This window comes from Bombus affinis, chromosome 5 (assembly GCF_024516045.1).
Source record: "Bombus affinis isolate iyBomAffi1 chromosome 5, iyBomAffi1.2, whole genome shotgun sequence".
NCBI lineage: Eukaryota > Metazoa > Arthropoda > Insecta > Hymenoptera > Apidae > Bombus > Bombus affinis.
Window position 1 is genome coordinate 14,084,794 of NC_066348.1, and position 27,988 is coordinate 14,112,781.

The 27,988-nt window shown below is 41.1% G+C and overlaps 1 protein-coding gene and 1 long non-coding RNA gene across 5 annotated transcripts in view; one reads left to right on the top strand and one right to left on the bottom strand.

The window, feature by feature from the left end:
* LOC126915941 (protein outspread) overlaps positions 1–27,988 on the top strand; it is a 212,640-nt gene that overhangs the window by 138,453 nt on the left and 46,199 nt on the right. The gene's annotated exons all lie outside the window — the stretch shown is intronic.
* Positions 18,737–27,974, bottom strand: LOC126916057 (uncharacterized). The gene is made up of 2 exons (XR_007710414.1): positions 27,877–27,974; positions 18,737–19,105 (listed from the first exon to the last, which is right to left on the bottom strand). It is a non-coding gene; the product is annotated as an uncharacterized LOC126916057 (long non-coding RNA).

Below are 27,988 nucleotides of genomic sequence, written 5' to 3' on the forward strand. Positions count from 1 at the left end.
GCTCGGACGCGGGGCTGAACGCATCCCAAATGCTCGTGAAAGTGCATCGACGCGTATTCTTCCGGGATTCCTCTTGTTGATAAATAATCGTGTTAGGTTTGTCGGAAACTTCATAGCGTTTCTGACGACCGGTTTCAGCTATGTTTCGTATTTCATCGAAACGAAAGAGAATTATTTCGATAGACGTCGACGACAGAAAGATCGTTTTCTCACGATTATGTTGACAGATAGAGCGTCTCTGGTGCTAACGAGAAACGCGTTTAATGACTCGAGGCTGGTAATGACAACTGTGCTGGTAAATCTATGGGATTTGATTTCTGCAAGGAACAACAGATTCTTTCGTGCGTATCGATGAAGAAGTGGTTTTACGATTTGAAACTTTGGAATTGTCAGGAATTTTTGTGATATTGCTTCTTTGTCTCTTCAAATCATTTTTAAGACTAAAAAGGAAGCACCCAGCAGACCTCACAAAGGATATAACCTAGCAAACGCGAGGATGGTACCCCGCTGGGGGTAGCCATCAACATGTTAATATAACTGTTAAAAAAATTCTACCAAATGTCCAAATTGGACAAATTGTGAATTTTAAGAAATAAATACAAAAAAAAAAAAAATAAAACAAAAGATCATTTTGTCATCTGCTTCGTTCCTTTTCGTAAATTACATGCAGAATTAGAGTAAAATTTAAACGTGGACGTCCGATGAGTTGATAAATATTTGTCGTTTTATCTTCCACTTTATTACTGTATTATTCGTATTTTATTAAATCAGAGCGTAGAATGGCACTTGGTTTTGGAGAAATCGATTCACTATATCTTTTCGAGTAATATGGAGTAGAGAAAAATATATTTCGATGGTTTGGCTACGAGGATGGGACGAGTGAAGGAAGAGATTGCGAGGCGTCGAGTTGATTTGCGAGGGAATCCTCTCTGTTTGCTCACAGACGTTGAATTCTCGTCTGTTGTAGGTGTTCTAATGAATTATATTCCTCGAACTCCTCCAAGCACCCCTTCATCAGAAAGATCATTATAATTTTCGAGATTGATAGACGAGATAGATGAGCAAGATAGATGAGACGCAGTGAAAGTGAGCCTCGGAAACAAGTACTCTTTAACTGGTAAATAAATCTAGTCCTACTAAAGCTAAACTACGGTAAACCTAAGTTACACCTAGCTCGTAATATCCAAGCTCTATCATCCTCCAGCCCACGTTATATCTAGATTAAATTAAGCAGAAACTCTTGGTGCGAGCCTGTACCAAGTTAACTTCCACTCTCAGACCCCATTTGTCTAGGCCTGAATTAAGAAAATTAAATTACATCTAATTCGTACCAATCCTAAATTAAATTACACAACTTCTTCCACTCTCGTAGCCGATGTCCGTGTAGTGCTAAACGATAACTCTAAGTTTGTTTACCGTAACTTGTCGTCTAGGTTTCCTAACATTGAAAACTTGAAAGAATAATTCGCGGCGTAAATGGAACTCGATGAAAGGGAGGAGATCGTTTCTGAGAGATTTGACAAGGTTTGAAAACTCGATAAAATAAGAATATTGTAATTTATAGCGGATAATTAAACCAGTTATTTGTGCATTTACAAGTCTATAGGATTAATATGATATTAGCAAAAAGATATTTAAATATTGGGATAGGACGCATTTATTTAAAATATATTCCTACAAACTTTATTATCACAGAAACACGGTACGATGATTATCGCAAAGACCAGAGACCTCGCATAAACAAATCGCTATTTTCTTTTATTCTTAACGAAATAGGAAATCGCGCGATTTTAGCCTACGCGAACGGAATTCGATAACTTTGTTGGATAATCGCACGAAACGTGTCACCGTGGCTCGTCGATGATTCTCGCACGCCAAGTACGATTCTTATGTGTACGTGGCTCGTCCCTCGTTTCGACGAACACGAGGATATCGAGGTGGAGCAGATACCCGCTGAGATGGTCCGTCGTCATCATCCGTCAGAGCGGAACACGCTCGTTGGCTTGCGGTGGAAACAAGAAAGGCCGGTCTTGTTCCTGGTAATCGGGTGCATATAGTTGGAAAGCACTTCGGGTCGTATAGCCTGGCGTACTTTGCCCGCAAGAAACCATCGGAATTATTCCGTTCCTCCCTTCGACCCTCAGAAGTTACTTATTATCGGATGAAAACGAAGTTCGATACGAATTAGCATCGGGTAGAACTTGGTCGGATCGATGAGAAGATTGCCTTGCACGGTGGGCGTTTCTTCGTAAAACGATGTATAAAATACGATAGATTTTGTTTTATTGCATTAGGTTTAATTTGAATTTAGGTTACACAGGAGCAGAGGTAAATTCAAGTTGAAGAGATTTTACGTCGAATATTGAGACTCTCGTGCGAATGAAAACGAACGATGGATTCAGGTATGGACTTAGGTTAGAACGAAAGATTAGGGTAAAAGATGAAGGTAAGGGTAAAATATTGAGGTGAAACGAGGTTGATTTAATGTAGGTTACCGCACAGTCGTATTGCATCTGCGAACATATTCTGCTGATCTCATGACGGTGGAAAGTTTGATAGATTTAGTTTCATTGGACCCAGAATGAGTCAGGTTTATGTTAGACTGGTACAAAGTTAGACCTACATCGAGACCTGCGTTAAGTTAAATTAAACTTACATTAGAATAACATTGGAGAAAGTTAAACGTAAAACTATCTAAACCTAGTCTAGAGAAATAATCTGTAAATTAGACTAAAATTAGGACGAAACAAAGCTAACACACACTTAGACCAGATACGTATGTGTTAATCGTGTATTTAAGAAACCTTGGATCCCAGTGAGGCTGTATCGTTTAAATTACATTTACCTAAACCTAATCACAAACTTGACCATGTCTACTCCACGGTGAATTCGAAAGTTCGTCTTTAAATCGCTACTTAGTCTTGAAAACTCGAGGAACCTGGTTGTACCGTGAACTAACAAATTACAGGGGCGTATCGTAGAGAATTACGCGAGGCGACCACGCGAGCGAAATCCAATGTTCGAGTGGCTCGATATCGAGGCGAATTCAATATCGAGAATCGACTTAATGGCCAGCTGCAACTACGAAGGATCTTATCCCCAGTACGACTCCATTACAGAAATTAATCGCCTGCACGGCGTACGGTGCAAATCGCTTTGGTAATCGGTAATCACGTAGACTCTGCAACTCTGGTTCACCCTCGCCTCCGCGTATTTTCATCTTTTCTGCCCCTTTTGCAGGCGTTCGTTTTCGTTTTATTTACATGGTCCACACGAGTCGTCTTACCTAGATCAGTGCTTGCCAACCCGACCGCTTCGCGGACCATTTCCGATTGTCGTGGGTGGTCGTCGAAATGAACGCACGGTTGTTCCGACGTCTCCTCGGCGAGATCCATGAAATCGATCCGGGTCATTGCAGACCTACGCTCCGCTCCGTCTTGGTTTATGCTTGCCAAGTACCTACATAGAAGAGTTTACGAGTTAAGTAAGTAGTTGTAAGTTAAATTAGATATTGTCTCGATCGTTAGTTCGTAGGTTTGCGAGTCGATGATTTACTCTTGCGATCTTTGTTTATTCTGCTAGATATTCAAGATGTTCTCTCGAATGTTCGAGAACGAAGGCTAACGGTGTAACGTTAGTCAGAGTTACGATTCCCACGGAATTGCTGATGATTTTATCGAGACAGAAACGTAGCTCCATATATTTATTTATTTTCATCCTGTCGTTTTAATTTTAGATAAAGATAAGATATTTAACTGCGTGTTACTCGTTTGGTATTATTTAATTTGAAGATATCGATTCAAATACGAATCAAGTACCAGATGCAAAAGGTATAACTTGGGATCGACCTAATTACCAGTGTGGCACAAGTAACCGATAATCTACGAACGAACTGGGTTCACCATAAGCCACGTTCGATACCACATAAATTCGAGGATCAGACAATCAATTGAAACGTATCTAGTAGGATTATAGAAAGTTTTTTTCAACCAACTATTGGGAAACACTGAGCGCGGAGATAAAAGGCTTTGGCTCGCGATTCGCGTGCTAGTATTAATCGACAGCGATACTTTAATGACGTTTTAACGACGGTTTAACGCGGCGTGGTTCCAACGCGATGGTGTCACGTCGAAAAGGAGAGGGTGACTGGATATTTATTGCCCCTCGATTCTCCATTCTCTAAATCTCAGCGAGTCGCCGTCGAACTGTTTGAATAGCGTTTTATAGTTACGCGTGGAGAATCGTGCGTGACTGTGCCGGCATGCCAATGAAACCAGACAGAAAAATAAAAGAAACGCGGATGCTATTTGTTAACTTTAGAAAAATCGCCAGATCTTGATGCGCAAAGGTAGATTGCCTTCGTAGAATCTGATAGAAACATCAGCAAGTGCCAGCAGATTGAAATACCATCGCGTATAATGTTAATGTTTTCTCCGTACTGTACGTGGATACGGGATATCAGTCGCTTGCGAGCGAAGTAATTGATCGAGATATAGATTAGATAACGAGAAAGTAATTGCAATTTGAAAGTTTAATACTCAACGGGCAGATAAATGTAATAGATGCGTTTTCTTCTCGCAACGGCTTTATTTTTTTCATTTATTCACGATTTTACAAATTATTACGATTATTTAAAATAACTCGAAATCTCTACAGAACCGTTGCGTTCTTCGATATTCGTCCACATCCTCGTTCTTCGTTCCCTTTTCATCTTTATTTTTGACTAGTTCACGATCTTTCGACGACAGATCGTTTATGGCACAAGATCGAAAAATCGTTCAGGGTTCATTGTTATTTTGCCTGCGGTCTTAACTCTTCCTAGATTAACAAAACCATCTATTTACACTTTTGCGCGAGTTAAAGCCGGTTCACCAAACATTTCACCGTTAGGCGATCAAGATTTACTCGGGACAGGGCCGCCCACAATGTCATAAAGTAGACTCGTCGTCGTCATAGCTCACCATATTTTACTGCGTCACAATTGTCGTATTTTTCCACCCCGAAGAAACAAACGTTAACATGCCCAACATTAAATGCTATAAATACCACGCCAACATACTATACCCCTTTATTATCATTTCCCAGCATCTCCTCCCCCCTCCCATGTTCTCATTTCGCATCCCCAACCGAAGGTTATAACATCGAGAGTACCTGGACGATACTACTGTACGTATCCTAATTGGTGGAGCGGTCGGGTCGCGATATTTTACTGTCCGCCACTTAATATCTCGTTTGCCAAGCCATCAAGGAAGAAATCGCGTGAGGCGATATTTTAAGGCGCGTGTACACTTGTTGCGTATCTTTGTATTGTTGCGACTATTTGACGGTCATCGAACGTCAAAGTCGTTCCATCTGACTGGCGAGGAATACACACGGCAAGGATGTAGATAGAAACACGCTGACACGAAACCTTCATTTTCAGATCTGTTCTGAAGAAACAAACTACGAAGCAAAACGCAAGCTACTGATAAAATTATCGAAATCAGGAGAATCGCGTATGTGCCGGATTTATTATTTTAAAATTGTAAATAATAATAATTAAATAGTAATAATTGCGCAAGGAAATCGATAGCATCCGCGCTACAGTATCAGGTTTTCATACGCAACGATGCAATGCTTACCCGTGTTGCTGATACGCTGTTTTGACCCTTTGCATTCCTACGTCGAGTGTGAAGTTTTTATCTCAGAAGCTCCTTTGTCGAGTGCCACTCGATATTCTTTCATGTTCGAATCAATAGATGCTCTAGAAAACCAGGATTGCATCGTGGAAATTGTTTCAAGATATATCATACACTTAAAAATTACAAAATACAACAATAGTGTGAATAAAACTGGTATTTAAGTGAATTTGTTTCTATTGATATATATATAATTTTGTGTGCTAGACTAAATTGGCCGCGTAGTAGCGACACACGTATGTGAATATGAATGTGTGGTAGTATGTGTGTGCGCGGTGTCTTGAAAAATAGATGAATGTAATTATCCCGTTGGCAATGTGATGTGGAAGATGGTGAGACAAAGAGAATGCTGAGACGCGTGCAAATGTACATCGACGAAGATCCTGGGAATCGTTTATTAAATAAATTTAAAACTATTTTAATATGATTTCTAAGTGTAATCTTAGTGTTCCTTTACTTTTATTTCGGCAATTAAGATCCACAATTTTCAACAGTTTCTTCCTTTATTTATTCAAATTGTCTTATTTTTTAATTAAAGTAAATTTCAAATAAAATACTTAAAATCGTTGGGAGCTGCTGTTAACGAGATTGAAATAAAATTGCAAAATAAAAGTGCAAAGAGTTGATAAGACCTCAGCATACGCAACAATCGTATCGATCAAACTATTGCCTATCAGTGTACTATTTTACTATAAGAATGTATAAAATTATTGTAGAAAGATCGTTATTTGTATGAAGATGTGATCGCTAATGATCTGGTTGTTAATGCGACCTATGTAAATAAACAATTTAAAGAAAGGAGAAGGTGTAGACACACCTTTAAGAGCAGTAGTACCAACCGCCGCGTTTCAGCCTCCCTTTCGCGTGTATGTCGGCTCTTCGATTGATCATCGGTGACTTATTTTCTCGACTGTGGTTCCCCGGGGAAAACAGGTGATCGCGTGTAATACACTTTTGATTGTATTTAGATGCGATTTTAAACGCGAGCTCCGGTTGCGCGTTCATCAATTCTCGTCCCGGTCACTCGTTAATTCGACGTTCCCCCGCTACCACTTGTTGGTTTTCTTTGATTTTTAATGCGTCCCCGTGGCTCGACTACTGCGAGTCTTTCGATGGATGCTGGTTATCAAGTGGTTTGTTGGTGGTATCGAGAACAGGTGTTCTCTCGGTGTAACATAGGGTGGTTCTGATGAATGATGAGGTCTCACTGATCACCTCGGCTACAGAGTTTAATGTTGCTGAACATTTTTTGCGTACTTTTTGAAATCATGTTTCATTCATGCTTCGTTTTTTTTCTCGTTTTTCTTCCTTTCGTGAAAAATCGTTGAGAATCTTGTGGAATTTTATTTTCGGAAAATATCGAGGAACGTTATTATAAATGATATTAATTCACGTTAAATCCCATTTAAGAAACAAACTTCTTGTAATAAAATGATTCCTAGATAGGATAATGGACGGTGAGTTAAGTACTAGGTTGTTTTCGATAAGTATAGACCGGCTGATCTGAATTTTCTCACACAGTGAATTATTATTTATTAGAAACGTTAATAAATAACGCGAAGCTACAACCCATAGGTTATAGATTTCTCTCTTATAATTTCGTAATTGGAAAATTTGATTGCAAAATTTCGCTTGATTTATTACCAGACTTACTGCAGTTAGATAAGAAGATCTATTGGTACCTGTCTATTAGTATAATTTGTGAACTGTGATTTCTAAAATTTCTCTGGTTACCGCATTTCAATTGTGCCGCTCTAATGGGATTCGTTAAAAGAAGAAAAAAGAAAATGACGTCAAAGGACATTATGCCTCTTCTTCTTCTTCTTTTTATTTCGCCTTAAAAAGTCCAAGATGGAAGAAATTCTTGACCACAAAGAAACTAGGGAAAACTCATTCAGAGAAAGCTCGTTATCTGATAAGAGTGAATGCGATGAATCTCGACGTACGCTAACTTTTTGTGTCCGATGTTGACACAATGTTATTCGGCTGAAAGAACATCTCTCCGCGGAGAAGCCAGGCAAGAAGAGGTTTCCAGTTGAGCGCAACAAAGTAGCATCTCTTGTTATTCGCAGGGAAAAAAGATAGGTTGAAACGAGAGCGATAGGGCTGGCTCGTTGGCTTGGAAAATTCGTCAGCAGCTAGGCACGGAGGAATGCCGACCGCGATTTATTGCCACAACCGTGTCTCAGCAACCTGCGCGTCAGTTCACCTTCATGTTTTGCCTTGATAATTTATAGAAACAGTTTACACGAACTATGTACCTCAGCATCTAATGTGGTTGACCAGAGTTGTTGTGCACTGGTTTGGGATGTCAGGACGTCATGTTGGGAAAATACTTGTAACGTGCGCTCGAAGGGATAAGGATAATATGTCTGGAACATCGATTGCGCAGTTTCACGACAGGTTGATGCCGAGTGAAGTTGGTTGACGCGTGTAGTTTATTTAGTCGATAGACGAAAGTACGATAGGATATTTATAAATCCAATTATCGTTTTAATATAGACGATACTAATAAAATACGTGAAATAAGCAGTGTTACTGATTCGATAGTATTACCATGAAATAGGCAAAACATTTATAGAGTGTAAATAATTAGAATGCAACCATCAACGTACTTTTTGTCATCGTAAGAAAAGAGCAGACTGAAATTCCTCATTTTGTAATGTTTGCTAGTTTTGTACTGTTGATGCAAGGAATAATATAAGATATTGCATAGCTTGCCTGTTAAAAATGTACAAGCAGAATGATACAAACGTTTAAGCACGATCGCAGAACACATAAAACATTCTTTCAACGATCAGATAAATCGGCAAAAGTTTATATCGCTTTATTAAAGCCTAGGTGAACTGAGATTCTGAACTGCATTGAAACCTCGACTAAAATAGAACCAAGACGTCCATTTAACGGACAGAAAGTAACACACCTAAATCTTCGACTCTGCCTCACCAGATAACATATTCCGCGTCGTAAAACCTACAGAAAGCTCTAATACCCGGAGCAGTGGATCGAAGGCTCCGTCGAGGTAGTACATATTTCATAGCGTGTACATCCAGAATCTCCCTGAAGGAGAATCACTCTCCATCTCGTTGGCGAATCGGTTGGCGCGCAACAAAGCCCCATCGGGTTTCACCTTTTCGATTCCCCCTTTTCACAAGGCGATCGCTTGGCGTCTTTCCATCCTCGTCTCCATCTGCTGTTGGTCCCAGCGGGAGGATTGGAGCAGAGAGAGGATGAGCAAGGGTAACTACGTCTCAATAGGCCGACGCGCATCTCTGTAAACCGAGCAGCAGGACTCCTAATATGGGATTGCACGCAACAACCACCGTGGAAGCCACGAAGCATCACGTCGAAGGTAGAACAGGGTGGAAAGAAACCGAAGAGGGAAGAAGTAAGATATAGAGGAAAGAGATAGAAGGGGAATGAGCGTACTGTAAATTATTATTGCCACTAGTTTCTTGCCCGAAGCCGGTGCTAGACTCTTTCTACCTACTGCCACGCAGTTCGCGCTACTTATCTCCAAGCTTATCCGTTCCGCGAGTCCTCTTTTCCCCTGTATTATGCTCTTCTTCTATACTTTTCTTCAGCAGTTGTTCGCCCCTGTTCCTTCTTCTGGCTCTTACGTTGCCAGGCATTTGCAATTTTTCTTATTTCCGCTTTAAAACATTTCGTGTGTTCTTATGGAAATATCGTAGAATTGCTCTCGACTGGTCTTTTTTCCTTTTTAAGTCACCTGTTCTATGTGCGGTTTGTGGAAAGAAAACACCGAAAAAGGGAATATTGATAATATTGATATGAAAGATAGGTATTGGGTATTGTCGGTAATTTAAATTTATTAGACATTTTTTGAAAGAATGAAAATGTATTTTTTCGAATATCTCGGAGTCTACAGGGTACAGAAAACAATTCTTTTCATTCGTGCGCTATGCGGCAGGTTATTCAATAGATGAAAGTTTAAGATGAGAGTTAATTCTTCGCGCAATATATCAAACGTCTGAATTTTATAATTAATTCTAGTAGGTCAACGAAAAAGGTACGCGCTTCTCGTCAGGATATCCAGATCGTCAGGCAACGCTCGCTCATTTAGAATAAAACTGAAAACCTGAGAATTTCTGCGAACAAAATTGTCGTTTCACCTACGTAAAAACTCCAGCTACCTAAGAACTACAGACAGCGAATAAGCGTAAATATTTCGGTGACCATCGCGAGTGGCAGATCAGCGTCTTCTGTCTCAGTTCGCGAATAGAGTTCAAAGAGCTGCACTTGTTCTGGGAAAGAACAGTTCGATCCGCAAGGCGGTTCCCTCGGTGTGTTCCATTCTCGAAGGCAAAAAGTCTCGCGGCATCTCTGGGAGATGCGAGGTGGAAAACGATTTCCACGGCGGCGTAACGCGCCAACACCGGGATGATCGCCTTTCTGGCGAAACTGTCTGGGCATAGCAGGAAGTCTGTGCACCTCCTAGAAAGGCGGACCGTGGAATTCTGTTTTCTTGCGGCTCCTCCGGGAATGCCTGGCCTCTCTCGCTCTCTCTAGCCACCCGTCGAAGATGTCAGAGTTTCTACGCCGAGCATTGTTTTCTAGTCCATGGAGTAGTAGATAGAGGCAGATCGAGGGAAAGACGAGGTTTTTGTTACGCGGCAGCGGAGGATGATCGAGGCCGGGATTCTCGAGAGAGCGTATCGAAAACGACGGATCGTTGGCCGATCCTGTTAACGACAGGACGCGGTTACGACACCTTCGTAAATGCGATCATTATCTTTAGGAGCGGATTTCGCGTGACTTCACAGGTGTCTCATTTCGATGGGATTGTGCATATTTGGTATATTCCCGATCGTGACCTGTGACGTTTCATATTTTCACAATATTCGTTCGATACACGGTTTATCAGTGAATCGTAAGGTCCGTCTTTTTGATAAACTGTCGACTGAAATTTTCAGAATTGCTTGAAAACTTTCCCGAGAAGTATCAACTGAACTTGTCAACTTTAGTTGATGTGTTCGTTTGATGAGTTTGTGGATATTTGGAATATTCTTCATCACGATTTGTGTATCTCCAAAATATCGTTGTTTCTTAAAATATTTGTCTACAAATTTTGTTTCTACGAATAAAATACCATAGATTTTTTTACACGAAGTTTCAATTAATATTTGATGTCGTATATCAATAAGTGACAGCTGTGCAATCAGAATTGCGTCTGACTTACGTATTTCTTTAACTGCAACTAATTTGGCTTTTGCCATAATGTGCATAATCACGCGAATCAGAACACCATTCGTTCCAATAATCTCTGTACGAATAAATCCTTCTACGTTCGCGCTTTCTTTAACATCCAGCGAAACGTTGACAATTTTACCTTTACCTTAAAGTAAAAACTTACAACAATTCCCACTATAAATGGCACTCTGGTCTCACTACGAACGAGGATATTGCACAATTTTCTGTGGAATTCGTGGAGAATTCCGTTCATTAGGAGGTGTAGATCGCGCGTGTCGATTAGACGGTTCATCGATGATTCATCCGGCCTCGCGAGACTCGAGAGCACCTGCGACAGGACCGTTTCTCCGCAGGTCGTGCCACGGCTCCCTATTTTCACCGTTACGCAATCGGAGATAGTCAGAGGTGGTGGAATCTTCTGCTGGTCTCTTCCTGGCTTTCGGGCAAATGTCGTGCGACTCGCGACGCTCGTTTTCATCCTCGTGTACGCGCGTTGCATCACCTCTTATCCTTTGGCTACGTGCTCCACGGGAATATCCGAGTCTGCGTGGAAAGTAAATTGGCTTTTGTTTCGTGATTTTTAGCCGAACGTTTCGATCGAGGTAAGATCGAAGCACAATGTTGCGCTCAAGTGCCTTGAAACGATTCAGAGATTACGTTCGAAGATTGATCGAGTAATTGAGCCAATTGAGGCGGGCAATCAGGTTCTTTTCTTATTTTCAGGCGCCAGGATTTGGCGCTGGATGTTTCGCGAAACAATTTTATCCACGATCCAACAAGAGTTTTGAGTTCGAACCGAATACGAAAGAATTGCAATTCGTAATTTTTCATTCGTATTTTACATGAAATTTTTCCCTTCAAACGTTACAAGTTCTATAGAAATTTGCTTAAGCAGGAACACGATCAAAGTATAAAAGTTCGATGATCGTGAGGGGATTGAAAATCGAGTTTAATTTAATTTTCAATCCATTTTTCTCAAACTCAACCTTCTACGCCCGATAGAACGAGAATACCAGAAACCTCCATACCAAATTCCTCCATACCAGAAACATCCTACAAACTCCTCACTTATATTAATTTCCTAGCGAAATATATCCTCCCACGCGTGACACGATTCCTCCGTGTCTCAAATTTCTCCACTTATTCAATAACGTCAGAATCAATGAAGACTCGTCTAAAGTATCATCCTACTTGCACGTACGACTCCATCGGTAGTCTCATAGCGGTATAATCATCGAGTGACTGACGTCTGAATAGCGGCTATCAATTAAAACCCTATTGGCGAAAGTCGACGCCGAGTTTTCCTCCCTTGGCGTTCGCCGGCTATCAAATACGTTTGATCCTCGTCTTGGATCTTCTCTCGACGAAGCACTACGATCCTGTCCCATCCTCGGCACATAATTATACGGACCTGGTAGTTGTGCAAGGACTGGGCGAGGCTTGGCGCATAGAATATTCAAGTCTTTTAAGTGTCTTCTAGTAGTAAATATTGTTATGCTAAGCGCGGCCGTTGTCACGCCTTCTCTTGGCTCCTCTTTGTTGACGTGGTCTTTCTCTCGCGACCACCTACTGCCTATCTTCCTTTTTCTTTTTCTTTTACCTCGGTTTCGTCTCTTTTCGTCATTCCCAATGCTGGAAAATACACAGGCTCGCGAAAGTACTCGAACACTTTTTACGAATACGTCGTACGTGTTATATGAAACGTTTACGTGATTACAATGGCCGTGATTACATCGATCGTGTTTTTATTTCTGGTAGTTCGAAAATTCTCCAAGAATATTTCGACTCTCATATAGTCGCAGCTTTCGCGTTGCAAACTTTACGACGACTATAAGTCACCTGCTGTCCACGCGAACGAGATCCACAGTAGTTGGAAAAGGAAATTGGTATTCCACCAATGGATCCGCCATAAAGTCGATTAACTAGTCAAATCGGACGCCATCGACGGGAACACTGTTATTCGATCGTCTGGGAGACGTCAAAATCGACGTCTACTCGTCAACTGGATAACAATTAACGTACGTGAGAAAATGGCAGCGGGTAGCAGGCTACCATTTTCTTATCGTTACTTCCTATCGATCTTATGAAATCGTTCCGATCTCTCCGAAGACCTTCACCAAGGATCCGTTCATCCAGACAACCGAGATCTCGATCTTCCTGTTTCCTCGATCTTTCAACGATCCTTTCGTACTCGATCATCGGCTACTAACAGAAAGAATAAAAAGATGGGAAACAACGTTAGAAATAAGAAGATGGATAAAGGAGAGAAGGAGACTTTTGATCCTTTCGTCATTTACATTCTCGACGTACAATTATTGATAAGAGCGAATGGAGGACGATGGCTTTCAACAAAGTCACGTAATAACTGTAATTATCTTCAGGATCGAGCCACTTTCTCGAATCGCTTCGAGCTTCGAGCTGCCACTCGCTCCAACCAAATCAATCGGTACCATCCTTTCCACTTTGGCCAGTTGCTTGTGTTTTTGCCGTCGAATCAACGATCCAAGCTCCTTTTTTCTAAATTCTATATGTTAAGTGAATATTCTTTGGTATAATGGTAGGTAGGTTTTTTAACGTCAATGACGCAACACTTTCTTTGGTTACCTAATATTTATGAAATATCTATCGGCTTTTAAAGTCACTCGAATAATTACAATACTCTGCCTACCGCTGTTTCTAAATATTTTAGAACGATCGAGGCAAGGTGAATATGGCAGAGAAAACAATTCCGAATAACATAAATAACTAGCTAAAATATTCCAAAATGAAAAATTCAACGACTAATAACTCGTATATATATAACGTATATTTTATAAAAATTCAATTTTCTCGGTGCGTCGTTCTATCTAGTCGTTTCATGCGTCTTCACTCTCATACGAGCAGGCACTGCGTAAAATCACTGCATAAAACATTTGCCAGGATTTCAGCAGGTAACTTGGACTTTTCCCTCGAAATAAATCACTGTAGCTTTATCCTGTGAATAGTAGCCACGACGGATAACAACCTACCCAAGCAACTCGATCATTTAACCAGCTGTTCACCGACTTCTAAACTCTTACCGTACGATCTCTGAAAAGAGACTCGAATTCGTGGGCGTCAATTTGTTTTCCACCGGTTCGCAGTCAACCTCCGCGATACCGTGAACAATTCAATTGCAGGGTATCGCGTCGAAACGGCTCGTTTCACCTACCGTCCGCGACGTCCACGTACGTCTAATAACAGACGACAAGAAGGTGGTCCTGACTTATCGATTAATCGTCGCCGCTCCTCGGGCCCATTGTAATTTCGCCATTAACGTTACTCGGATAGAGAGGGGAAAAGAGACACGTACGTACGCGTTTCTACGCTTGCAAAACTCGCCGCGATATTATCTCACGGCGACGATTACGCGCGGATACGCGCATACTTTCTAATTGCGAGATTGTCCGCGGATCCGCATGGCCCAGCTACGTGATAAGTGAAAATGTCGTAAACCGATGGCGATCTGTGATTACAACAATCGCAGGTAGTCGTGATTTTTGTAAACAGTCGCTTGATACGGCAGTATAATGATTTTGTTGCCTCTGGACATCGAATTAGGACCATATGCAGAAATTTCGCTCTTGTAATTATAGCTGTAGATCGTAGATGGGAAATTATCGCAAGTTGGATTCAATTTGTTACCGAAAAGGTTGATTTCATGGCCGAAATGAACGTTTCACAAATCGATTTCAACATAAATTATACAACCTTTACCAGTTTTTACAGGTCGTTGCAGTAATCGTACCGCGATGCTTTCCCCGCTCGATAAAATGCTAATGCTTCGTAACATGCTGCTACTTCTTGCAATCTGAAGCGCTTCAATTACGCATTACGGCATTCAAATCATATCAATCGGCATATCGATCGTGAGATAATCAATTTTTTCACTCGCTCGCTTCAAAGTCCAGACTTATAGCTTTATAATCGGTCAATTGCACGATCGTTGGTCGGACAAATGAGCCGACTTATCGGTCGCTAGAATTCAGTTCAATCGTGAGATACGTGTCCATGTGTAGCATAAATCGCGTCTAATAGAAATCGTACTGGCATTTCAGTCGTGCGTTATTCGGTACACGTAATCGGTTTGTACTTCAGAATACGTAGTTTATTCGACAACTCTTACACATACGTTGCGTGAATTAAAGATCGATCGAAATGATATATGTAGGAATACGAATCGATAATAAATTAATCTTTGTACCAAAGGGTCTATCCTGCGAATATACAACTGAATAAATAAAAACGCAAGTAAGTGGGAAATTTGTATAACGCGGAACGTATCTGCCGTGTTACAAAGGATCCTATTGTACTCGTGAAGGAAAGCGTTAGGCTATCTAGAAAAACCGATAGGGAAGCCATTACGAGCTTAAGATACGCGGTCGAGATCGCGCGAGTGAAAGTCACACGCGTTACGTCAAAACTGAGACACCGAAAAACCGGCGTGTAAAAACTCGCCTCGTGCAAGTAACTGTCCTTACCGTCCACGTGGGCAACCTGGCCGTGGATTGCATAATGGGTCGTACATTATGCGCTGACAAGTACGAGCACAGGTACCTTTTCAGACAACCTTCGTCAATTTATCTGTAATAGCCGTACGATTGCAAATTATTGCTGTTTGTTTCACGCGCGGATTAATCGACGAGTTCCGAGGAAAAGCGTTGCACAAGGCAATGAAATCATTAATTTCTACCCTTACAGAGAAATCCGTATACTTTTAAGACACATTACACAAAGAAGGAAATTTGTAATAAAATTCCTGGAACGTGGAATATCGTCTAGAACATTTGTTGCATCGATTAATCACTCCTTTTACTTGTACATATTTTTTGTATCCCAGTGGCAGAAACACAGAACGGTAGTCTCGACGATAATTACTTTCTACGTCGTTTATTCTCTTCGACATCTCATTACGCCGTAGAAAGGTAAAAACGTGAAAGTTTCCTCGAGAAAATCTTAGTGCTCGAGAAGTTCTACTTTTCACGCTTTACAATCCATCCTTTAACCTTTCGTGTAAATCGACTTGATCATCTTCCACGTAATTTCTTAACCGATCTACCTACTCCTTAAACGCTGTACGAAGAACGTAAAAAAGGAACGAATGGAAATATATCGGGCGTAAAACGATGGGAATAGAATCATTGTGCGATTCTACGATCGGCATGAAAGAGAGTATTGGTGCAGCAATAACGGTCGATGTATTGCTACGAGTGTCCTATGTAGCTCGTTTTCATTAATCGCATCGATGCAGTCTCTCGCCCTAGTCTCGCGATTAATTTTAATTTCCGGCTGTGGGAGGGCAGCAAACAGCAACGAAGCGACGCGTGGATAATTAAACGAACGTCAATCGACCGTTATAATTTCCGATACGTCGGCTATAAAACTCTGGCTGGGCGCGATAACGACGTGCCACGCATCGGATCTTTTAATTGAGATCGGCAACGTGCTACACTGTTGCAAATCACGGACGATCGGCCTCGACCCTGATCTCGGATCAGCCTTACAAAATCTCGTTTCGTATCGCGTATATCGATATCCTGGCTATCGATCATCTGTAACAACCGATCGTTCGCTGGTTTCACCTGGAAAAGAAATTGTAAGGTGATACGGTGTTAATTATTTGCTAGCTTGAAACGAACAGTTTCGTTGGAATCGAGGAAAATCACGAAGTACAATACGAAGAAACGAATGCATCCGGTTTCGTAGCGATTATACGATCGAATCGTGTTTCTCGCCTCGTGGTTTTGTACAAGATATTAATTACGCGTCGGATAGCCGGAAAAGAAGTAGAATGCACTGGACGATTATGGCTCGTAGAGGGTAGTTTGCATACAATGCGCGTGTTGCGCATGAGAACCGAGTGGCAACGCCTTTGATCATAATATCGGTTTTGCAGCGAAATGTCTGCGGGATATTTCAATTGCGCGATTCAGAGTACGAAACGACTTGCTGCGATGAAGTTTTGGTGCCATTTTATTGTTTCTCAAGACGGACTTTCTACAATTTTAACGCTCGTGGAACCGAGGACAGCTTCGATAGAAGTATCGCTTGGATCTCGTAAAATATCACTTTCTAACTTGAGAAATTTCATCTATTTCCGAATCGTCCCGTCGTTCCTTAGAAAACATTGCTTCGACTCTTTTAATTTAGTCGATGAAAAATAAATTTCCATCTCAATTTCAAAGTTCATATAGCCGGAAAAAGTCTCATTTGCGAACTTTCTGATTCTCAAAGAAGATTAATCAAAAATTAATAAAAGAAGAATAAAATGAATCAGTTCTGAGCTAATCGATCCATGAACCACTCCGTTACTCCTCATAGGCCGATCCTCCGATTACCCTAAGCTAACTCAGACGATCCCAGCTTAGCGGTTTCTTTATTCATAGAATCGACGATCGAGCAACGCTGATTCGGCTCCCGAGACGATTCAGAGACGGCTACTTGAGTTGGTAATTTCGAATTGCCTGGTAATGTCACGTTAGAGAAAAATAAAGCAGGAAGGAGAATAAACAAAGAGGAATTAAGGAAGGAAACGAGAGAAAGAGAGGCATCTCTGGCTTTCTCTCGACTAGACCGAAGTCGCTAATCCCACGCGGCGCTTTATTATCCTTCATTATCGGGGCACAAATTATAATCCGCAAATAGCGTTTGGCGTTTATGGTGGCAGCACCCATGAAAACTAACCGGTACTCTTTATTCCTGGTGTATATCGTTGAGGCCGTCGTCGGGTCGAACAATGCGTTCGTCCCACGCCGCGCCACCTCGTGCCACGCCACCGTCGGCTCTCAGACGGAGACTCTTTTCAGAGTGGCGAGTCGCGTCGAAGTAAGAAAACTTCCTGGTTGAAAAGTTAGCGAATGGAAGGAGGCGCGGAGGAAGTTGATCGGTTCGTAATGTAACAAGATCATTTTCCATGAGGTAATCGTTCGTTCGCGGCTGAAAAGTCAGTTAACGGAAGCGATGCAGAAGAAATTGATTGGCTTGCAACGCAATGGAACCATTTTCCACAAACATAATCGCGTGTCTTCCTGGATGGAAAGCTAGTTCGTGAAAGAATTGCTGAAGAAACTGATTGGTTTAAGAACGTAACGGTACTATTTTCCGTAGTAGAATCTTAAAAATAGCGCACACGTTTTCGTCTTATTTTCGTTATTAGCTGGAACGTGGTCAGATACTAAACTCGACTAACTACGCGTATCTGCGCGAAGTAAAGAAAGAGCGAGGTTTTCAGGAAGAGTTAGGGTAAAAAATAAAGAGACAAAAGAAAGAGATGTGTCGCGGCTTGTGACAGAGAATTCTCGTCTGTTCGAGCCACGCATAAATTTATAGAAACGGTCCCATGGAGAACGGCCATGGAATCTGATTTATCGGCGCAATGGCGAGACAAGAGAGAACCGAACCGTCTAGACAATTGACGAGAAATTAAGTTTGAATGGTCGTGGGCGTAATTGCTGGGACATGCACCGCCGACGAACCGGAGGAACCGGATGGACGCGCTTTTTCACGTTTCGGTGGTCGAAGATATCTGTGAGAAATGGCGAGGGAATACGTGTCGCGTTACGCAATCGAAGATAACGAATATTATCGAAATTGTTTTATTTTAAAAGTTATTTATTGCAAAACTCCGATCAAAATTTCAATCTCCTTTCAAATCCGATCGAAGCATAAATTTTCGACTGTTGCAGGGTTTCAAATGTAATTTGAAGTTCGTGTATAACGAGCGATATAACCTTACGATATTTAATCGAACGTAAACATAAATTTCTGCGACAATGTGAGAAGGATTGAGATGTAACTCGAAGTTCACGAACAATAAATAACGACGAAGATTGGTTTGGTGGTCGGCGCAGGAGCAACGCCAGATCCTTTTTATTTCGTAGTTCCTTCGGAGGAGACATCGGGCGTCTCAGGTTTCAGAGTTTCGGGTCGAAACCGGCCGGTCTTGTTCGGGGATTCTGCGGTTTCCGCGACGCGGAAATCGATACAACGCGTCCAAAAGGAAGAAATCCCTGCGATGCTTCTCCGTTCACGTGCATCGGGAGGCATTAGATCCTTGGCGATTGGGTTTCTCCAGGAACAGGCAAGAAAACCTGAACGCCAGGCAGATTTCGTTGGAACTCCCATCCTTTTTTTCTGTTCGTTTTTTCACTTTGGCGCCTATAATCGTCACACACGTTTCCTCGTAGATAGTTTATAACCTGGAAGTTATTAAAAATTTGTTCAAGTTGCGATCGTATTTAATTTGTAATTTTCTATGACTTTATAGTTTAGTGTTTGGTTGATATACGATCGTAGAGTCTATACAATTTACTTGTTTGATTTATCGCGGTATCTTCTTTCCGATAATTTGATTCTCGCGTAAAAAATTAGAGTACTTGGTTAATAATTCATCGTTTTGGTCGTTGATCTTTCGTTCTGATGGTTTCACTAGAGAAACAAACCCAACGATTAATTGTATTTTAATTGCATTTAAGTTGCAGTTTTATGCGTTTAAGATTTAGTATTACGGATGAAGGGTTGGATTAACACGATGGAATTGAATTTCCTGATTTGCTACTGATATTCTCCTCTTGATGATCCGATTCTTGCGCAAGGAAACGGGGCGCTTCGTTGGGAATCGGCTTTTACGTAATCCCAATTCGTTCGTGAAAACGCACACGAGCATACGGATGTAATTAACGGCAAGCAGAGCGTAATTAACACGACTGTCATTAGGCGAGCGTCATTGGCTCGAAACGTTTCTCTTCTAATATGGAATTCGGTTGAAACCAACTCCGCAACGCTAATTTTTCGTCCTAATTAATGTTTCGCTTGCCGGCAATGCGTTCTCCCCATGGCAACAGATTCACCATTAATTCCTTTAAATCATCTTCTTTATCGTTCCTAGCCATTCACCGTTACGAATGTTCATAAACTTCGTAAAGTTATAGGATCCAGCTGAAAGGAGAAATAACAGCGAACAAAATACTTAACAGATTCTTGGAATTCTTCCTCGTAATCGCTATATTAATTTAACAGAGCAGAATAATGTAAATTGACTAGGAATAAATTAAAAGAAATGATTAGTTCCTTGGAATCGTACCATCGAAAAAGAACGTCGTAATAAATCACGAAATTTAATTCGAAGATGAATAAATCTTTCGTTCGTATCGCTAAATATATCGCGTAAATTCTTAACGTAACAAGCAAAATACGATTAAGGTTTCGCATCAAAAGACTAAAAGTTTACCGAGAGACTGAAAGAATTAGCTTGGCGCTTCTTCGTTTCTTGCAAGACCTCTTCAGAACGGAAGATGAAACGATGAATCATTAACGACGCATCCACTTACTGGGTCACACAACTGAAAACCTCCAAGAACTCGGCAGACGTCTCGAAAGGAAGCTACAGCACAGTACAACCGCTTCCCGGTTGACGTGCTCCCGTGGAAAAAAAAAGGAGAAAGCAAAGGTTCGCCGTGCGATTATCGGTGTCATTGGTACACGCGCGCGCGTAAATCGCATTTCGCAAATAAGATTTCGCAGTCGAGAGTACGTTTCGCTGGGAAACGGCGTGTCCGTGGACTACGGGAACAATGGCCGACCCACGCTGCTAACTGTGGGACAGACACAAACGTGGCACACTTCGAAACGCATCGTCGCTCTCATGGAAACCACGTCGAGACGGACGGCTGTTCCGTTCCTAGCACAATGTCACGTGCACAGGACCGCGTGAACAAGTCTGACTCGTGGGCCGCGAACGTGGTCGTTTCATTCAAGACTTATCGAGATTCGGCCGATTGTCTCCTCTTCCTGTTCGGTGATGTACGATCTCCGTGTAGCGATTAAAGCTGTTGAGGATGTCGAGTCTTTAAACAACTTTTCCTATTTGACATGTTTCTAATTCTTCGACGTTCGATTGCGTTTCCATCGATACGTTGCGTTTTATTCCGACGTTTCGTGAATATTCCAGTTCGCTTGCTCAGAGCAGACGTAAAAATGTTTCATTTATAGCATGCTGCTCAGTACGTTGATTACCACTGTGCTGTGGTCATCGGTGAGCCACGTTTTACTAAAGTTTCTAGAGTGACTAAAATAAGACAAACTGCGCGGACTAAATATTTTCCAGCGAAACGTAAATGACATACAATTAGATAACACGGTCAGAGAAAAATGAAGCATTACGTTAATAGTTTTAATGTATCGTGATTTCTACGACAACGTATAAATTTCACGTGGCAATGTATTAAAGTATTATGTAACGGGTTAAGTAGAAAAATTCACCGAAAAATTGTCGAGTCTAGGTGTAACGAAACATCGTTACGACTGGTTATCAGTGGAAAAATGCGAGCATTTTGCTAGATATGCCATGCAACGTTCGTGCATTAATATTAATTACTCCTACTGCTTCGGTTAGGCGAGGTTGGCAGGGACGGAGAAAGGTATAATAGGAGCACGTTCCTTGCGTGTGTGTTGCGTACGATATTTACATTGTAACGGGGCGGCCAGTCGTGTGTCGACGACCCCGTATCTTCGGTTATACATTCCTGCTCGTCGAACTGTTAACGCGATACTCCTAATTAGCAGAACGGGCCGTTTGTACCTTATTGTGGCGAGTTATTGCCGTCATTATTTCCCTGGCTATGAAACGCTTTTTGCTCCGTGAAACAGCATGCTCGCCAATTTTTCGACGTTTATCACAGCTTTTTTGCTTTTTCCTTGGACGAACATAAACCTGGTATCTAACGGTTAACCCGTTATATGAAAATATTTAAAATACAAAAAAGTCGCCTTTTATTGGTTGACGAAAGAAAGGTATAGATAGGGGCAATTTTATCTTACGTAATTGTTGCTCAGTGGTGGTGATATTTAGACGCGAGTGAAATTTCAGTCGTTATAGTTTTGTTCGGTCTGGAAACGCGGTTAATTGGAAAGCTTGAAATTAGAAAAACTCGATTGAATTATAGACTGATTTGATGGAATTTTCTTAACATTATGACAGTATGGTGTCTGTATATAACGTGTATAGATATATGATAGTAATATACGGTAGCGAATAAGATTGCATAGAGCAGAGAAATAAAGGAAAGGAAGTAAACTTGCTCCTATATCTAGAGTTACGTGATTCACGTTTAATTTGCTATGGTTTCGGGCGATGTAGAAATGGTTTGAAAGATTGAAATTAAGAATGTTGGAAAAATCGCAAAGTTAGATGCTGGTTGGAGAGAAATTGAATCGAGTTACAGATCGTTTCAACAGAATTTTCCTAAATTGCGATAGTATGTAAATGAGAATCTATAGAATGTGTGGCCATTCGACGTAAATTAAAGAAATGGAATTCAAACGTAAAATATTAGACTGGAAGCTTATCCCGGAAAAATTGTGTATATAATATGAAGATTTATTTATACTTGGAATCGCGGTTATATGAGTCTTTGAAATAAGAAAAATCGAAATCACGTCAATAGCCAAATTGAATTGGAAGAACGAGATATACGTTAATTGCGGAGAATTCGAATAGAATTGTTCAGAAATTCTGACAGAATAATCTGAGAGAAAGAAAGAAAAATGTAAAGCCAGCCGGTCGTTCAAGGTGTGTTATAAAACCGAGATTTAATTATAGATTGTTTTATTGAAATGTTCCTGAAATTACAGTATTATGTAAATAACGTTACACAGAGGGAAGGAAAAAAAGGAAATGGGTAAGTTTGTTGGCCGTCGAAGGAAGTTTTCTCGACCGAGCGAGTGCAACGATCTCGTGTCGTTCAGAAATGGCATTTCAGCGGCCGCTATACGTACACCTGCGCAACGTAGCCACGCAAATGTGTTCATGGCATCTAGTAAGTCGCAAACCGCTGCTTCTACTCGTTAAAATACACCTGATTACCGAACATTACCGTGCCGAGGGGGTAATGATCGCAACGCTTGCACGTAATACAAAATTGTTCGGGACGAACGAACGGAAGACGTTTGCCTCCGCGTTTAGGCTCTGTATCTTAAAACTCTCGACATTTCAGTACAATCTATTCTTACTTTAACCATAATGAAATACACATCTCGCGTTTTATTATCGACTTCCACATCGAAATCTCAAATTAGAGCTAAGAGTAATAAAATCGTCGATACGTCGATTCTTGCAGAAATTTGACGCTACAATTAGCAAGACGTTACATCGATTTTACATGCGTTTGTATATTCTGTACATACGTTTATGCGTTTCGAAGTCTATCGATAAGAATCTTAGAATTTGTCTGAGTCATCTCTCGAGAACCTAGAGTAGTAAAACAATTACGTGTAAATGATTCAATTTACCTAGAGAATGTAAAATTTCCAAGTATGTTTGCGTAAGATTAAAGATCGATTTCCGCGTATTTCCAGCGATGAGCCTCTAAAAATTTACGACTGCAGTCTCATTTATGTTCAGTTCACGTGCTCGTTCGTTTCGAGATAGCAAAAGTAGAATAGTAGTCGCAGGTAAATTTATATTAATACGTTGGTTGAGTAGCCGGCGCGTAAAGAAGGTAACGCACAGAGCGTAATTGAGCATCGCGCTGGCAAAGGTTAACGATCTCTTTGCGGCAGCATGCGATAGAAACGGTTTAAACGATGCAACGAACGCAGGAGTCGTTCGCGTGTCAGAGATTACCGCTCGTCCTGCGTGGTCTATTCGCGGAATCGCCCTGTCCTAAAATTGCACCGAACATTTTGCCGGTCGTAGCCGCGCTCGTCGAGAGAACGGAAAATTTATGGCACGAAAATTACCGAAACGACCGGTTGTAACGGCGATTTAGGAATTATGCATCCCCTTCCTGTTGATAATGATGACAGACACGGAATAAATCTGTCGGAATGATCGTTTGGACGTTGGACTTTGAAGCTTCATTCGCGTACTGAGAATCTCAATTGGTGCGGTAATAGAAATTTTGCAGTTGGAAGATTTTTAGTTTAGAGCTTACGAGTTTAACGATTCGATTTTCGATTCTAAGAATCCGACCTTCGATTCTTAGATTCAGATTCTGTAGAAAATTCGGATCTTGAAATCTAAAATATCGATTTCCGAATCAAAAACAGGATCCCGCTCTTTCTACTCTAAACTTCGCATAATAGGATGTGGATGTTGGTCTTTTCGAATCTCTGAATCCATTTCGAATTTCGCGCTTCTAAAAGCAGACGTGGAATTTAAAAGGTGAAACTTTGTAAATGTACGACCAATATTTTCACTTAATAAAGACATCATTTAATTAACCAAAACGCCTAACATAGCCCGTTGCTTAGTAAATTGGGTCTGCCTCTTGAAATTCCGATAATCTACCTCGATTATCTAGCAAAACAGACGCATTCCATCGTTTTTCCCGCAATTAGCCGGTCTTTAGCGGCAAAAGCAACAATTTCCGTTTAATTGCCGCGTACGCTTTTAGCTTAATCCCAGCGGCATTATAAGTCGACTGTTCCATCGTCGTCGCAACATTTTCACGAGACAAAAAGCATCATTGTGAAGGCTCCGTCTCATTTGCATGACGCTTCTGCACGTGAGACCGCCGTTCCACTTCGTCTCTGCATCAGCCCGTGAAAAACCAGTCGACGAAAGCAAAACGATCGTGTGGAATGAGAAAGTGCGTGCCTCCGCACGATACTGACCCTGATAAACCCGCGATGCTATTTGAAATTTAATCAGAAATCATTCTCATCGGCAGCTTTTTTCTCCTTCTGCTGTTGCAATTTTTCCCGCCAATTAACCAAATGGTAAACTAAGAATTCTTTCCGCGGTCAGCGGAGAGAATTTTCGTGACTCCTTCGATATTGCTGGGATATAAGGTGAAGCGTAAATTACTTCTTCCTGGGTGTAATTGGAAAAATAAATGGGTGAAAGTAATCTCGATTTCGCGTTAATTTCCTTTCGTTCGCTTTATTCTTCGAACTCGATGCTGGCCGATCAGGAACCGGGAAACGCGCGTTTCCTTCCGTCTATGATATTCGAAATTTAATTCGTCCAGTTTATACGATAATTTTCACTTCCAAATTGTGGAAATGGGAATTTTGAGCGACCGTTTATCGCGAATTATTGAGTTTTGAGCGTTAGAACGCGTAACCTCTGCTCTTTACACTGTTTCGAAAACAACAAAAATTCCTATAAAACAAAGGAAAGATTAAATTCTCCGGTATCTGAATTAAAAAATTATTCAATGGAAATCCTTCATTTCGGCTTCTATTAATTTATAATTTCGACATGTATTGATCAATGAATGTCTGAATGAAATACGAAATATTGATAATAAGACTGGTTTAAATTGATTTTGCGATGTCTTCGTCACCTATAGCCTTTGCTCAAAAACGTCAATACCTGTTTTATAGTTCCGCGTACGCATATCCCGAGACTACGAAGAATTCGTTTATTATGTTTGAAGAATGCGTGCTTTAAAACCCAATGCTTGCCGACTCACTTTTACTACTTCCTCGCAGACTAAACTATTATAGTATATTCGGGTCGTGCTTCATCCTCGCGTGTTCTCAATATGCTGCTCACATTATTTTTGGAAAAAAAGCGGAGATTCAACAGAGAACAAAAGACGGGATGTCGAAATGATGTTATTTCCAGTTAAATAAAGACTCGAATGAACATTACTGCGTGTGTGTTGCATTTGTTTCAAGGATAGATAAAGAGACAGAGATAAGAACTTGCGTAAGTTCTTGGTTAAATAGTCGCGAAATTACGACAGATTGCTTTGCAAGTACACGATCTTGTTCGTTTTGAAATTGTTCCAGGATTCGGCCAAGTCTTTGGCATTTTATATCGTATAGACCTCTTTAAAAATGTTGAATAATGTGAAGAGCATCTTTTTGCGATAACGTAGTCTGTAAATAAATATTTCAGATTGCTATCAGACAGAATACGAGTCTGTTGTTATTCACGAGACTATGTTTGTTATATAGAATTTTGGATACGAGTTGGACATGTCCATCTGTGAATTCATGGTACGGTCGAAATTACGACAGATCGCTTCGCAAATGCACGATCTTGTTCGTTTTGAAATTGTTCCAGGATTCGGCCAAGTCTTTGATGTTTTGTATCTTGTAAACCTCTTTAAAAATGTTGAATAATGCGAAGAGTATTTTTTTGCGATAACGTAGTCTGTAAATAAATATTTCAGATTGTTATCAGACAGGATACGAGTCTGTTATTATTCACGAGACTATCCTTGTTACATAGGATTTTGGATACGAGCCGGACGTGTCCATCGGTGAATTCGCGGTACGGTCGAATCAATGGCTCGTTTATCCGTGTCTCGAGCTAGTTGCACGCCGAGACCGGACGGTTCTCTGTGTCTCTGTGGCTGGCCGCGAACAGCGTCGTTACGGCAAAGTAAACGATCGCGAGAACGATGAATAACGGTGCGCCGCGTGAAACCGAACTGCGTAATAGCATTGGAAACTGTCGGCGAATAAGGTTACCCTGGCGAACATTATTGCCGGTTACCTTGCCTGTAACAATATAATGGCGAAATTGGTACACCAGGGAGCCCCGCTACAATTCCGACCAATTTCCCTGTAATCGAGCGATATTAACGTTGAAAATGCAACGTGTGACAAAGGATTTGATTTAAGAAATGTCCGACGCGTATTCTCGTTATGGATGCAACGATACAGCGAATAACTTTTATCTTTCCTCGATACTTAAGGACCACGTATTATCGTATCCTTAATCCTGATCTTTGAATTTGTATTGTTTTCAATCTTACTCCTCTTTCAAGACTTTCTAAGAAATCTTTAAAACGAGCCAATCAGATTAATAAGAAATATCGTGTACGTAATGCGTACTTCAATGTGCAGTAAAATGGTAATTACAAAATTCAGCGACAGAACAAACATTCATTCGTTAAAATCGCTAAAACGATGAAATTTCTATTGATACGAGATATTTGGAAGAGAGCAACCTATGCGATACATTTCATCGAAGCTACATGACGCGAATAGCTTCAAAATCGAACATCGTAGAGAGATTGCGTTGCGTTGCGTGCACGTAGCCAGCCTGCATCGCGACACGCCCAACCATAGGCGAGCAACCAGGAAACGTAGCACGCCTGCGTCTACGTGTATTCTATGTACTGTACTTACTCGTGCAGGTACGTAATACGCGTACACTGCGATCGTACAGCCTGTGCATCATTTGGGATCGCGTATTGGACATCACTGGCGTTCCATTGGCTGGTATATGAATATACGTGGACTGGATCTCCTTTGGCGGATGGATCACCGTGGTACTCGGCGGTCTCGCGGGATTATTGGAATTCCTCGATTGTAATGGATCTCCGGATAATATAGTTGGAAGGAAATGGGCGTTGTTCCGTGATTAACCGTTTCGGGTTGCTTATTAAGCTTCAGCGGTTTACGAACATTCAGAGAAAGGGCGGAGTTAGATTTCAGAATGAATATTTCGGATTCTGCGAGTTTTGCGTGAATCGCAGTTGGACGATTCAGTTAATAATAAGCTGCGAGTGGAAAAATTGGAAGGTTTCTTTACGCATTGTTCCAAGGTTGGAAATCTTTTGCATAAATCGAGGTTCTCAGAAGCTAAAATGATCAATTTTTCAATTGCATTGTATAGCTACACGACCGAAGAAACAACCAATTTACTTCCACAGGTTTGTTCGCTGTTCATAAATAGCGGCAAATTTCAAAGCGATTTTAAAAGAAAAACTGTTCTCCAATCTTGGAGTTGATCAATGTGACTCTTGAACGATTCAACTGCAGCCGAAGCAATTTGAACGTGGAATAAATTGCGATGGAAAGAATTGAGAAGAGTGCAAGTAGTTTCTAAACCTCGGCATCTCTCCTTGAGGACGCATTTGAAAGAATAGAAGTCTGGCTTTAGGCTTTGTTGACGAAGTCCAACTAAAAAGCCGTACTTCAGAGTTCTCTTTCGCGAAGATGAAAGAAGCAGGCGTGCTTTCAAGTAAAGTAAGTGGTTAAAGCACGGCAAGTAGATTTTACTTACTTTTCGGATAAAGAACCTCGTCTCCCCGTAAAATACAGTCGCTTGTTTGTGGCAGGGATTTGCATACTGACAATGAGTAAGCTTATGCATTACTAGAAGAAATCGACTGCGT